At 46.0% G+C, this 13,904-nt stretch overlaps 1 non-coding gene across 1 annotated transcript; it reads left to right on the forward strand.

The window, feature by feature from the left end:
• Window positions 1-232: 232 nt before the first annotated feature.
• Window positions 233-322, forward strand: trnap-cgg (transfer RNA proline (anticodon CGG)). Its single transcript is given in 2 exon segments — window positions 233-268; window positions 287-322. It is a non-coding gene; the product is annotated as a tRNA-Pro (tRNA).
• The last annotated feature ends 13,582 nt before the right edge of the window (window positions 323-13,904 follow it).

The raw sequence follows: 13,904 nt of genomic DNA on the forward strand, positions 1-13,904 counted from the left end.
AGTGAACCCAGGGAGGGAGCAGACACTCCAAAGGTGCTCAAATACTTTCCGTCTCTCTTAAAGCTATTTTCCTCGTGTATTCCCTCAGTTTGGCACGTATACAGTTTGCACCCTCGAAAAAGATTGCTCCTTTACTCATGTTCACAACGAAAAGGTGAGATTCCCATGGAACTGAGCAGCATTTAAGGGATTGGCACATTATTTAAAAAAATGTAGGACGCTTACTGCGGGTGGCTCGTTGGTCTAGGGGTATGATTCTCGCTTCGGGCCTTCTGATGCGTGGACGTGTGAGAGATCCCGGGTTCAAATCCCGGACGAGCCCTAGCTTCTTACATTACCTTGTGCGAAAACGGATAATCAATTTTCTCAAAAAGCAGCTTCGTTAAACGAGATCCGACTTCCTGACTCAGGGATGGGGCAGAACTACCATTACAATGAACGCGGCAATGGCAGCACTTATTCAAAGCGAAAACAAGTTTTAGTTCACACAGAGGGTGGTGGGCGTTTGGAACGCGTTGTCAGCAGAGTGGTAGAGGCAGGCACGGTAGATTCATTTAAGATGCGTCTGGATAAATGCATGAGTGGGTGGGGAGTAGAGGGATACAATACTTAGGAATTGACCAACAGGTTTAGACAGTACATTTCGATCGGCTCAGGCTTGAAGGGCCTGTTCCTGGGCTGTAAATTTTCTTTGTTCTTTGTTCTATATGGTGTATATCTGATATTGTTGGCTGTTGTAAAGGTTTGTTTGAAATTATTATTCACCTTCTAATGTAATAATGGAGTTACGTCCTTTTTTGTCATTATTTTTTATTTAATAGGCCAGCAGGAAGTCATTCAGCAATTTTACTGCCTTTCTTTTCTCAAGCAGTCTTAACATTTCATTTTCATATCCTTGATTCAGCTCCATTTCCAGCATCTTTGTAGGCAGTATGTTCCATGTTATTGTCACTGAAATGAAGTTTTCCTCCATACATACCTAAGCCTATCTGGCTGCATGAGGGTTTTCACGTTTCTGTGGCCTGGATAATATGTGATCAGCAGGCATCTGGCAATCTACAGGAATTGCCACCTATGTTATGTTCATTTAACTGTACTGACAGTGATCACTTATTTTGTGATTTTTCTTTGCAGGAAGACGTGCAGAAAGAAATCTGAAAGCAAATGATACATCAACTTCTGACAGAGCCACTTGATTCATTGGGCCTTGAATATCAGCAGCCATTCCAATCAAGAAGACATGTTTGCTTGAAAGATTTTGGACACTGGTGTGGCAGGAAGAATAATGAGACACCCGAGTGAGGGAGATTCAGTGCGCTGACTGTGAAAAGTGCTTCAAACCATTTACTCAGCTTAGGGGAATCAAACTCTCACCCCTCACAGTGGGGATAGACTGGTAATTTCAAACCCAGAGTAACACAAGGAAAGCTCCTTCAATGGGGAAAACGTGGAAATGTGGGGACCGTGGGAAAGGATTCCCTTCCCCATCCGTGCTGGAAACCCACAGACTCATTCACACAGGGGAGAGGCCATTCACCTACTCAGTGTGCAGGAAGGGCTTCAGTCGGATCAGCCATCTGCAGGCGCACGAGTGGGTCCACAAGGGAGAGAAGCCATTCACGTGCCCCACGTGCAGGAGAGGGTTCACTCAGTCAGCTGCACTGCTGACCCACCAGCGGGTCCACACCGGAGAGAGGCCATTCACCTGCTGTCAGTGCCGGAAAGGATTCACCTGCTCCTCCCACCTGCGGAGGCACCAGTGAGTTCACGCGCCATGGCAGGGGGATTGAACGAACGATGGCCGAGTGCCAAGTGCTTATGCACGAAACGCGATTCTCCTGCCCCTTGGATGCTGCCTGACCTGCTGAGCTTTTCCAACACCACGCTCTCGACTCTGATCTCCAGCATCTTCAGTTTTCACTTTCTCCTCGAGGGCAATGTTGGGACTTGTCTTTTATTCACTCATTCACTCCTTCCAGCCTCTCCTTTGTTGTGGCCTACCTGCACATACATCAATGCAAGTTTCAGAAAGATTTTTGCAGCTTTTTTTTGGAAAAAATAACATTCGTCCCGACTGTAACGAAGTTTCTGAATATACGGTTTTAGTTATTCTCAATTTTAAATATCAACTATTTCCCACATGCCGTGTTTCCCAGGTAAAGGCATCACCATCCATTCTCTCTCTCCCCTGAGAAAGACTTCATACAGCGATCAAAGAGGGCTGAGGCACGAGAAAGGACGATTGTGGGGGTGCGGGGGATGAGGGGGTCGCTGGTGGTGGTGGAGAAAGGAGGGAAATGGACAGGGGAACAGACTGGGGTTCAGAGGGTTGGGGGGAGAATAGAGGTGCAGTGTGAGGAGAGAGAATGGGCAGGGGGCAGTGAATGGGGCGAAAATGGACAGGGGGCAGAATGTGAAGAGAGAGATGGCACAAATGCCACCTTCTCCAGGCCTGGTGTCAATGTCCAACGAACTGGAACCCACTCCTCCCACATTTCTCAATATACACGTGGCTAAGGCAATGGTACCATATCATCCCTCCAGGCCATTCACACCGACCTTCCCAACAGCATCCCACTTAGACTCACTCGATTACGCTACAGCCCTGCAGTTCCCCATGGCTATTCACTGATGAAGGGTTTTGCCCGAAACGTCGATTCTCCTGGTCCTCGGATGCTGCCTGACCTGCTGTGCTTTTCCAGCTCCACACTCTCGACCCTAATCTCCAGCATCTGCAGTCCTCACTTTCGCCCAGTAAGGGGTAAATGTTCTATTCCTAGTCTTTTAGATCTTTTAAAATCTTTCCCCCACACCTTAAGCCTTTACCCTCTAGTTTTGGAAAACCTCTACCATGGGGAAAGGCAGAAACGTTGAGCAGCCAGACAAAATGCAAAAGAAATAAAATGTCGAGGCACAGGGGAAAAAAATCGGCCAAATAAAATCGCTTCGGCATTTGTCTCCCGTATTCGCATTTGGACGCTTAATATTTGTTACGATCGGGAGGTGCCTGTGTTGGACTAAGGTATACGTGCTCAACGTTGGACTGCTGTGCTGTATCAGAGTTGAATATTGCGCTGGAAAACCACAGTCGGTCAGGCAGCAACTGAGGAGGAGGAGAGTTGATGTTTCAGGCACGAGCCCTACATCAGGAGTGATGTGTGGATAGACAAAGGGGCCTCAGTGTCCTTCGACACCAGTCACTGCCAGTTGTCAGAAAGTGCAGCAAGCAATGAGCAAAGCAAATGGTATATCAGCGAGAGGAATTGAGTTCAGAAGTGAGGATGTCTTCCTGCAGTTAGGTCGGTTATTGAATTTATTCAAGGCTGAGTTCATGTGACTTTGAAGAACAAAGAAGTTATGGGAGGAGGCAAGAAAATGGTTTTAAGACCAGTACAGAGCAGTTACAGAGTCATACAGCACAGAAACAGACCATTCAGTCGAACACGTCCATGCTGATGGTGTTCTGAAACTAAACTGGTCCCACCTGCCAATGACTGGCCCATATCCCTCGGAACTTTTCCTATTCATGTACTTATCCAAATACCTTTTAAACATTGTAACTGCACCAGCATCCAGCAACTCCTCTGGACATTGATTCCTCACACGAACTACTCTTTATCTTTAAAAAAAAAGGTGCCCCTCATGTCTTTATAAAATATTTCTTTCTTCACCTTCAAAATTTGCTCCCTAATCTTGAAACACCCACACTAGGGAAATAATACCTGCCGTTCACCTCATTTATACCTCTCATGATTTTATAATCCTCTCTAAGGTCACCTCCCAACCTCTGATGCTCCAGTGAAAAAGTCCCAGCCTATCCATCTAGATGCAGGTATGTTTATATCCAGTTATGAACTGTTCAATGCTGGTGCCAGCTGGAAATATAAATGACCTATTCCTGTTTCCAATTCTCTCACTGTGTCCAGGACAGCAAGAGACCATACAACATAGGTGCAGAAATTAAGCCATTTAGTCCATCAGATCTGCTCCACCATTCAATCACGGCTTCTACGTTTCTCAACTCTATTTTGAAATATGGATTTTGGAAAGGCAGATCAGGGCAGGATCTACACATTTAATGGGGAGTGTTGTTGAATAAACATACCTTGGAGTGCTGGTTCATAGTGGAGTCGCAGGTAGACAGGATAGCAAAAAAGGCGTTTGGTATATTTGCTTTTAAAGGTCAGTGCATTTCAATATAGATGTTGGGAGGTCATGTTGCGGCTGTACAGGACATTGATTAGGCCACTTTTGGAATACTGCATTCGGTTCTGGTTTCGCTGCTACAGGAAAAGTGTTACAAACTTTTGCAAGGATTTGGAAAAGATTTATAAGGCTATTGCCAAAGTTGGAGGGTTTGATCTATCTCGAGAGGCTGAATCGGCTGGGCTGTTTTCTCTGCATCATTGGGGGCTAAGGGGTGACTTTATAGAAGTTCATAAGGAGCATGGATAGAGTGAATAGCCAAAATCTTTTCCCCAGAGTAGGGGTTTCCAAAACTAGAGGGCATAGGTCTGAGGTGAGAGGGGAAATATTTAAAAGGAACTTTACAGGCACCTTTCTTACGCAGAGGGTGTTTGTGTATGGAAAGAGCAGCCAGAGGAAGTGGTGTAGCCTGGTATAATTAAAGCATTTTAAAAGGTATCTGGTAATAGGGAGAATTGAGAGGGATATGGGTTATGTGCTGACAAATGAGACTATGTTAATTTGGGATATCTGATCAGCACGGACAATTTGGACTGAAGGAAAGTAGAAGTGTCATTGTGAAGACTGGACTTTCAGAGCAGCTTTCAAAGATGTTTCGTCCTTACTGGGAGCAGAAGCTACAATTAAATCTTTCATTTGTGAGACAGCAACTGAGTGAGTGAGGACATTCAGGATATTGGTGGAAAGTGGGAATTTGTTGCAATGTGGAGTTGGAGTGATTGAAGTAAAGTGTGCTGAGCAGGGAGCCTACTGAAGGGTTAGGTGAGTTTTTGTTTTAAACTGCTCATTTCTTTCAGCCTCCAACATTGTATTTCCAATGCTGCCCATCAGTGGGAGCGGTGAATCAGTAACTGGTATAGTTCGAAGCCTTACGATTTTCAGTACTGCAGGTATAGCATTGTTTCATCAGCTTTGTAAAGGTTATTGGCAGCAGCGGGAGGTGTGGGCTGGATTCACTAGAAATGATTAAGCAGTTAGATAACACACGTACAAGAGGGCAGGGTGGGACTTGTCTTTCGATTTGCACAAGTTGGGAGTTTCTGGTTCTGCGGTCCATGGCAAACACAACTGCGGTAAATGATAGAATCACTACAGCGTGGAAGCAGGCCATTCATCCCATCAAATCCACACTGACCCATCCGACGAGCATGCCACCCAGACCCACGCTATCTAGTCGTTTCTGCCGGTGAGTGAGACTAGGTCACAAGATTAGGGAGTAGGTTTAAGACAGAGGAGAAGGAACTGCTTTTCCCGGAGAGTGGTGAATCTATGGAAATCTCTGCCCAAGGAAGCAGTGGAAGCAGCCATATTCAAGACATAGTTCGATGGGATTTTGTATGGTAGGTGAATTTAGGATAGTCAGGATAATGCAGGTAAGAGGAGCTGAGACGATGGATAGATGAGCCATGTTCTTAATGAATGGTGGAGTAGCTCGATGGACCAATTGGCCTACTCCTGCTTCTATTACTGCGAATGAATAAACATGCATTTTTCATGGTCAATCCGAATCAAGGCAGGTGAGCAATGTAGTGATGTGGAAAATGAACATCAGAGAATGATAGAAAGGGACACGGAAAGTCAATGTCCCAGTCCAAAATGACCATGCTAAATTGTCCATAGTGTTAGGTTCATTAATCAGAAAGAAATGGGTCTGGGTGGGCTACTCTTCAGGGTGTCGGTGTGGACTTGTTGGGCCGAAGGGCCTGTTTCCACACACTAGGGAATCTAATCTAATCAATCAAAACTGGATTCTACAGAACACAAAAATTGAAACTGAAGACTGTCTGGCCGAATGTGTGCTGCAATGTAACAAAACTGAATGAATTGACTGCACACATTGAAGAGAATAATTATGATCTGAGACTCCTTCCAGGGACATGGCCTCAGGATGACAAGGATTGGATCTGAATATTGAGGGGGTACGTGACATTCAAGTTGAATAGGAAGCGAGGTAAAGATAGAGGGTTGGCACTGCTAATCAAAGCACTAATAACATGGTACTCTGGTGTTGGCTCGGATTTCAGGTCCTGATTTCTCTGTCCTCTTCTCCCTGTTCCCACGGAGTAAGATGTTGTCTGTTCTCGGCTCAGCTTACTTTCTACTGAAACTTTGAGCCCCTTTTACACCTTCCAGAGCAATAAAACATTCAGTCGATCAAGGCCCAATCCAAATATTCTCAGTCTGATAACCATCCAGACTGAGAGAGTAATCGGAGCAGGGAATAAAACAAGAAACATGAGACAAAATTAGACATAAATGCACATTTGGTGCTTAAAGTGTGTTAATTAGATAGTAGAACAGAAATTCGGGGTCTCCCAGGATTCTTATCATCTCCTACTTGAGGAATTATCTCTCCCTAATAATATTTACATCAACAGAAATAAAACACCTGTTATCAAATAGACATAGAGATATACAGCACGGAAATAGACTTTTTGATCCAACACATCCATGCTGATAAGATGTCCTATATAAATCTAGTATCCCATTTGCCAGCATTTGGCCCATATCCCACCAAACCTTTCCTATTCACACACCCATCCAGATGCCTTTTAAATGTTGTAATTGTACCAGCCTCCACCACTTCCTCTAGCCTATTTACCCTATCCATGCCCCTCATGATTTTATAAATGTCCATAAGATCACCCCTCAGCCTCCGACACTCCAGGGACACTCCCCATCGTATTCAGACTCTCCTTCTACCACAAACCCTCCAACCCTGGCGACATCCTTATCTATCTTTTCTGCACACTTTCAAGTTTCACAACATCATTCCTATCCTATCGTAGGGAGACCAGAATCGAATGCAATAATCCAAAAGTGGCCGAACCAATGTCCTGTACAGCTACAACATGACCTCCCAACTCCTATACCGATAGCATTCAATGAGCCAAATGGCCTATTTGTGCATTGCAGCGATTTAATGATTTGACACTCTGGAGGCAGGAAACATGTTTCCACTGATGGGTATGTCCTGAACCAGAGGACACAGCTTAAAAGTAAGGGGTAGGCCATTTAGGACAGAGATGAGAAGAAACTTCTTCACCCAGAGAGTGGTGGGTGGGTGGAATGCTCTGCCCCAGAAGGCAGTGGAGGCCCAGTCTCTGGATTCATTTAAGAAAGAGTTGGATAGAGCTCTCAAGGATCGTGGAATCAAGGGTTATGGAGATAAGGCAGGAACAGGATGCTGATTGAGGATGATCAGCCATGATCATAATGAATGGTGATGCAGACTCGAAGAGCAGAATGGTCTACTCCTACACCTATTGTCTATTGAGTTCACGTGCCATTGCAGGGGGATTGAAGGAGCGATGGCTGAGTGCCATTATCGACTGGACTATCAACCCAATTCCGGGGATTCCTGGGGTTTGAATCCCGCCGAGGCAGATGGTGGGATTGTAATTCGGTCAGAAATTTGGAGTTCTGAATCTAATAATGAACCTATTTTTGGGGGGAGAAACTGTCATCTAATTCACTCATGTCCCTTTTAGGAAAGGATTCACTCAGTCATCTCAACTGCATCCTTTATCCGGTCTGGCGTACACCTGACTCCAGACCCACAGCAGCATGGTTGACTCTTGACTGCCCCCCATGTAAAATGATGGGAGTAACTTAAATGGACACAGTGTGTAGGTTGAAATTGCTGAGAGAGGCAATACTTCCTTCAGCTTAAGGCTGTACCAAGGACCAATTATGAAGGGACAACTCTGTGCTGACCAACAGTAAAGGAAGTGGAGTTGGGAGGAGTGTGTGAGCTTTGAGCTGTTTTTAAAAAAAAGCTTTTTTCGTACACCTTTTTTTTGCTGAGGAGATCTGAAGCTGTAACAAAGTTGGGCGGCAATAAAGGTAACTTGAACTTAACCCCAGTCTCAGACTGACGATGAAAGCTGTGAGATCCAGTAGGTTTTTGTTTTAAAGCTGCGCATTTCTTTCAACCTTTTGCACTAAGTTTCCAATATCGTGTATCAGAAGGAGCAGTGATTGAGTAGCTAATATCATTAGAAATTGTAAACTTTTCATCTCTACAGGTATTGCATCATTTTATCGACATTGTAAGGTTTACTGGCAGCACCTGGAGGTGTGGGATGTATTCACGAGAAACAAAGTTTAAAATCATACAACACCAGGTTATAGTCCAACATGTTTATTTGGAAGCACTAACTTTTGGAACACTGCTCATTCATCAGATGTTTGTGGAGCAGGATCATAGGAAACTTTATAGCAAAAGGTCGCAGTTTCATGCAACAGAAATGATATAGAACAAACTTAGATTGTTGTGAAATCTTTCATCTTTTAGAATGGGTTGCAGGTTTTGGTTCATTAATATGTAAATCCCAGAACTTGCTTGAAGACACATTCTCGAGACAACTTATGATCTGTATCCCAATCTTGAGTGAGACTGGTTCTATTTCCAAAGTAGGAATTTATAAAATCTCACATGGATTGACTGCCTGTAGATTGTATTTGGCTCAAAAAGCGCACAATGTACCTGCAAATACAAAATCACACCACAGCCTTCTCTGTAAGTGTGCATGCATGAGAGTATGTGTGAGTGTGTGCGTGCTTGATAAAGTGTGTGAGTGATAGAGTATCAGCCTGTGAGAAGGTGTATATGTGTGTGTGTCAGAGAGGGATCTCTGTGAATGTGAGAATGTGTGCTTTGTGTGGGTGTGAGAGAGCGTGACAGTGAAGTGGGGTTACCTGTCATGTGACAGGAATCCAAGGTCCTGGTTGATGCCATCCTCATGTGTTCCGAACTTGGATACCAGCCTCTGCTGGACCACTAAAACCGAATAAGCAGTTACATAGCACACATTAGAGAGGGCAGGGTGGGACTTGTCTTTCGATTTGCAGAAAGTTGGAGTTTCTGGGTGCTGGAAACTAGGGAAAACACATGCTGGAGGACCTTCGGCTCAGAGAGATGCAGCTAGAAGCCAGGCTGCAGACACGTTGGGGGAATCATCAAACCCCCTACACTGTGGAAACAGGCCCTTTAGTCCAATAATACACACTGACCCCTCTTAGAACATCCCACCCAATAACCTCCACAGCTAATCCCTGAATTTAGAACATCCAATCCACTCTAAACTGCACATCTTGGGACTTTGGGAGGAAACCAGAGCACCCAGAGATTGGGGAGAGGGGGTAGTAAAATGCAAACTCCACACAGACAATCACCCTGAGGGTGGGATCAAACTCAAGTCCCTGGCACTGTGAGGCAGCGATGCTAACCACTGAGCTGCTGCCGCGCTGCCCACAGTCTTAGATTGAAGGAATCGATTGACTTCATTCCAGGATTGAAGGAATGGATTAGCTTCATGCCAGTCCTGGTGACACTCCAGCCCGTTTGGGGAATTGAATTTGCTTCCACAGAGTTTCCACTGTGCAGGGGTCATTGCGTCTCAGCAGCTTCAACGATCCAAAGAAGGGCTCGTCTACAGCGAGAACACTAGTCCACATTTCGCTACCGAGTTAAAGTTCTCTGCACAGTCAGAATCCTGGAACACTCCAACGCAGGCTGCGTGTAATCACGGGGCTTCTCAAGTCACGTTGATGTTTCAAATAATTTCCCCTCCTGGATTCAAACGCTGCTGATATTCAGGCCCTGAGTAAATTTCTTGTGTGCGCCTGAACAGCAAATCCTCCTCTGCTAATACCTTGAGAATACAGATCATCGCTGTCAGTGCAGGGCAGGAAATAGTATAGGAGAATTCTAGTTTGTACCGAACAGCCTTCCCTATTTCCTACCCAAAATCTCTGTTTCCTAATTCCTCCACCTTTCAATGGATTCCAACTCGAATTCATCCTTCCATCCTCCTGTTTTTGCCTAGCTCCCCTCACCGGAGAGCGCTCTCAGTTCAGTTTCTTAGTCTCTTCTTGCCATTCCCAGTATATTTCCCACATCTTTATTTAGTTTTTAAAACAGAAAGGCAGTGGTTTGCTGATGCCAGGATCTGAGGGTAACTGCGCTCACGCTCCAGATTCTCTCTCGCATCATTCACAACAATCTGCACTGCACATGTGGAAAGAAGGGGATGCTGGGAGTGGGTGGGACGCATTCACCAACTCCCCATTCAATCAAGATCCAATCATGCCCACAGCACCCCCAGTCTATTCTCTCTCACTATTCCTAGCTTCCCCCCGCCCTTTGACACACATGCCACTCTCTGCACCTCCGTCCATTCTATCTCCATACCCTCTGTCCCCTGTCCAGTCCAGTCTCTCATCCACCGTCTGCCTTCCTACATCCAGTCCCTCTTCCCACACTCATTCTCTCTCTCCTCCCACTCTCTGCCCCCCTCCATTCTCTCTCTTCCCCCACCCTCTGCTCTCCATCCATTCCCTCTCTCTCCCCCACCATCACCTAACATTAATTGTTGCTCTCTTTCTCCACCACCCTCTGCCCCCTTCCATTCTCTCCCCACCCACTGACCCACGTCCATTCTCTCTCCCCACACTCTGCAACCCCATTCTCTCTCTCTCTCTCTGACAAACGTTCTGCCGCCCATCCTGTGCACCCCCAGGGTTTCTCTAACTCCATTACTCTGTCCCCATGTCCATTTCTCTCTCTCTCTTCCGCCTAGCCTCTGTTTCCCATCCAATTTCTCTACCCGCACCACCCCGCTCCCCCTTCCTTTCTTGTGCCTCGAACCCTCTTTGTTCACAGTATCAGCCCTTCTCAGGACAGAGAGAGAGAGCGGATGGTGATGACTTTATAGGGTAAAAAACCTACCCAGGTAAGCTTGCGCTACACCAGCTTCCGGGTCCGCTCCGCGCTTTTTTCCAATAAAGGCGCGCAGCTGAGTCCCGGAGATGTGACTTGACTCTCCAGTCTCCCCAATGTTACAGAGATTGGATCAAGTCTTCTTACTGCCGCAGCCCGGGTTCGATTCCCGGGCCGCGAGGCAATTTTCAGCGCAGCTACAAGAGCGGATTTACGTCTCCCTGGTGGTCTAGTGGTTAGGATTTGGCGCTTTCACCGCCGCGGCCAGGGTCCGATTCCCTGTCAGGGATGTAGTTTTCAATGGGTCTTAATGCGCTGTACAGTTGTTTCTTGATTTTCGTCGTTCCTGGGCACTGCAATGTGAAGTAGCTCGTTGAAATGGCATCCTGATGCAGATTGATTTGCATGTGTTGGGATGATCGCTTCTGCAGCGACAAACAAGTGAACAATCCTCACTCTCACTGTTAGGCCCAACTTGTCATCTGCTTTGTAGGTAGAATCACAGGTCCTCAGCACTGCACACACCTTTGCAGTCATTCATGGCTTCTGATTGGTGCAAGAAGTGATGGTCTTGGACACAATGACACCGTCAATACACTTGCTAACGTAGGAAATCGTCGACACCATGTACTCCTCTAAATTGATGGGATCGCTAAAATTTGGGGTCTCCCTGAACACCCACCAGTCAGTGCGCTCAAAACAGTCTTGAAGAGCAGAAATGGCTCCACCTGGCCAGGTTTTACCTGCTTCAGAACGGGTCTAACACCCCTTGTATACTGGGATGAGCATAATAGAGATGTTCTCTGAGGAGCTGAGCTAAGGCCGGGATATCAGTTTAACCCCAGAATGAGAAAAGAAATTGAAAAGGATGGGAAGGGTGAAGAAAGAAAGTGCCGTACTCACAGATGTTGGACAGAGGAAGGATGTTGCAGTCTCGGGTGAAGCTCTATCTTCATTCAGAGAAGTAGAGGCAGCTTCCGCAGCTCATTTAGACAATAGGTGAGCTCTGATTGGCAGGAGGACCAGACTCCTTTCGGGTCCTCCAGGGTTTGCAATTGGTCAGTCGCCAAGTATGGTTCATGTCTTTGTGCGACGTACGGGCCGTTGGCCAAAAGAACTTGTAACACAGCGACATCACCGGTCGGCGCTGCGATTCCTATTGGCTCCTTCATGACGCCCTGCCCTCCATCGTGAACATCACAACGCGGGAAGAGGCCACTTTCAGAGGGAAACTCCCTCCCTCTGGGCAACATCTGCTCGCAAATCAATGACTCCCCTTTCCATTCCTCATGCTGGCTTGGAGACGGGGAATGAGAGTGGGAGGGGTAAAACTATTCAATATAGCAGCTGGAAAAAGAGGAAGTGAATCAAATGGAAGGGGTTTCAACTTATCTTTGTCTCTCAGATCCGCAAGGCATTTATCAGGACTGGAATTAAAGAAGGGACAGAGATTGATCGAGTGTTATTCGATTACTTACAGTGTGGAAACAGGCCCGACAGCCCAACAAGTCCACACTGACCCGCCGAAGCACCACTCACCCAGACCCATTCCTTTACATTTACCCAACACCACGTTTAACATGGCCAATTACCATTTTTGGATGGTGGGAGGGAAGGACAAAGGGAGAATGTGCGAACTCCACACAGAAAGTCACCTGAGGTGGGAATTGAATCCCGGTCTCTGGTGGTATGAGGCAACAGTGCTAACCACTGTGCCACCGTGCGGCACATAAATGGCTTTATATTCATTATGCTAGTCTCCGAGATTCAAATACAATTATCTGTTGTATTTTTGTTCTTTAGCTATGTCATATACTTCCAATTATAGAATTATTGAAGGGAACAGTAAGTGACCATTGGACAGAGACCTCCCAATTCATATACTCGATGCTCTGACCAATATAGGGCTATTTTCTCTGGAGTGTCAGAGGGTGAGGGGTGACATTATACAGGTTTATAAAATCATGAGGGGCATGGATAGAGGAAATAGGCATGTTTTTTTTCCCTGGGGTGGGGGAGTCCAGAACTAGCAGGCATAATTTTACGGTGAGAAATGAAAGATATAAAAGGGACCTAAGGGGCAACATTTTCACGCAGAGGGTGGCACATGTATGGAATGCGCTATTAAAGGAAGTGGCGGAGGCTGCTACAATGACAACATTCAAAATGGCATCTGGATGGGTATATGAATAGGAAGGGTTCGAGGGATATAGGCCAAGTACTGGCAAATGGAACTAGATTAGGTTTGGACGTCTAGTCAGCATGGACAATTTGGAATGAATGATCTGTTTCCGTATGTACATCTCCATGATTCTAAGATTCTTTGACTCTCCCGAGAGCTCAAACTCCCCAAGCCCGGCAACATCCTTGTGCATCTTTTCTGAACCCTTTCAATTTTAACATCCTTCTGATAGCAAGAAGGCCAGAACTGAGCACAATATTTCAGAAGTGGCCTCACAATTTGGGATAACTGGTCAGCATGGATGAGTTGGACGGAAAGGTTTGTTTCCATGCGGTCAGGTTCTATGACTCTATGGTGGGGATATAAACCATGTCTGCATTCCCGTCTCCATCCTGCCATTTGTGGTGTGCCTCAGACTCTAGGAACATCAGTGGGTCACACAGACCATGACAATTTCAAAAATACCTCCAAAAGTCACCAGGATTGTAAGACATTATCAGAAACTCTCATTTTTCCAATTTGGCCAACCTTCAGTACCGGACAAGTATTCTCTGTTTCCCATGTTATCGTTCTGATAGCCTCCTGGGGAAGGGACAAACTGGAGCCAATCTTTCCATGGGATAGATTTCTTCACAGAGTAAAACATGACAATTATACATTTCCCGACTCCACTGCTTCAGTAAGTGTGTCTTAATAGGTGCTCACCTGACCAGTGAATGTCAGCACTCTTGAGTACTATTAGTCGAGAGTGCGTTGCTGGAAAAGGACAGCAGGTCAGGCAGCATCCCAGGA

This window comes from Hemiscyllium ocellatum, assembly GCF_020745735.1.
Source record: "Hemiscyllium ocellatum isolate sHemOce1 chromosome 27 unlocalized genomic scaffold, sHemOce1.pat.X.cur. SUPER_27_unloc_5, whole genome shotgun sequence".
Classification (NCBI taxonomy): Eukaryota; Metazoa; Chordata; class Chondrichthyes; order Orectolobiformes; family Hemiscylliidae; genus Hemiscyllium; species Hemiscyllium ocellatum.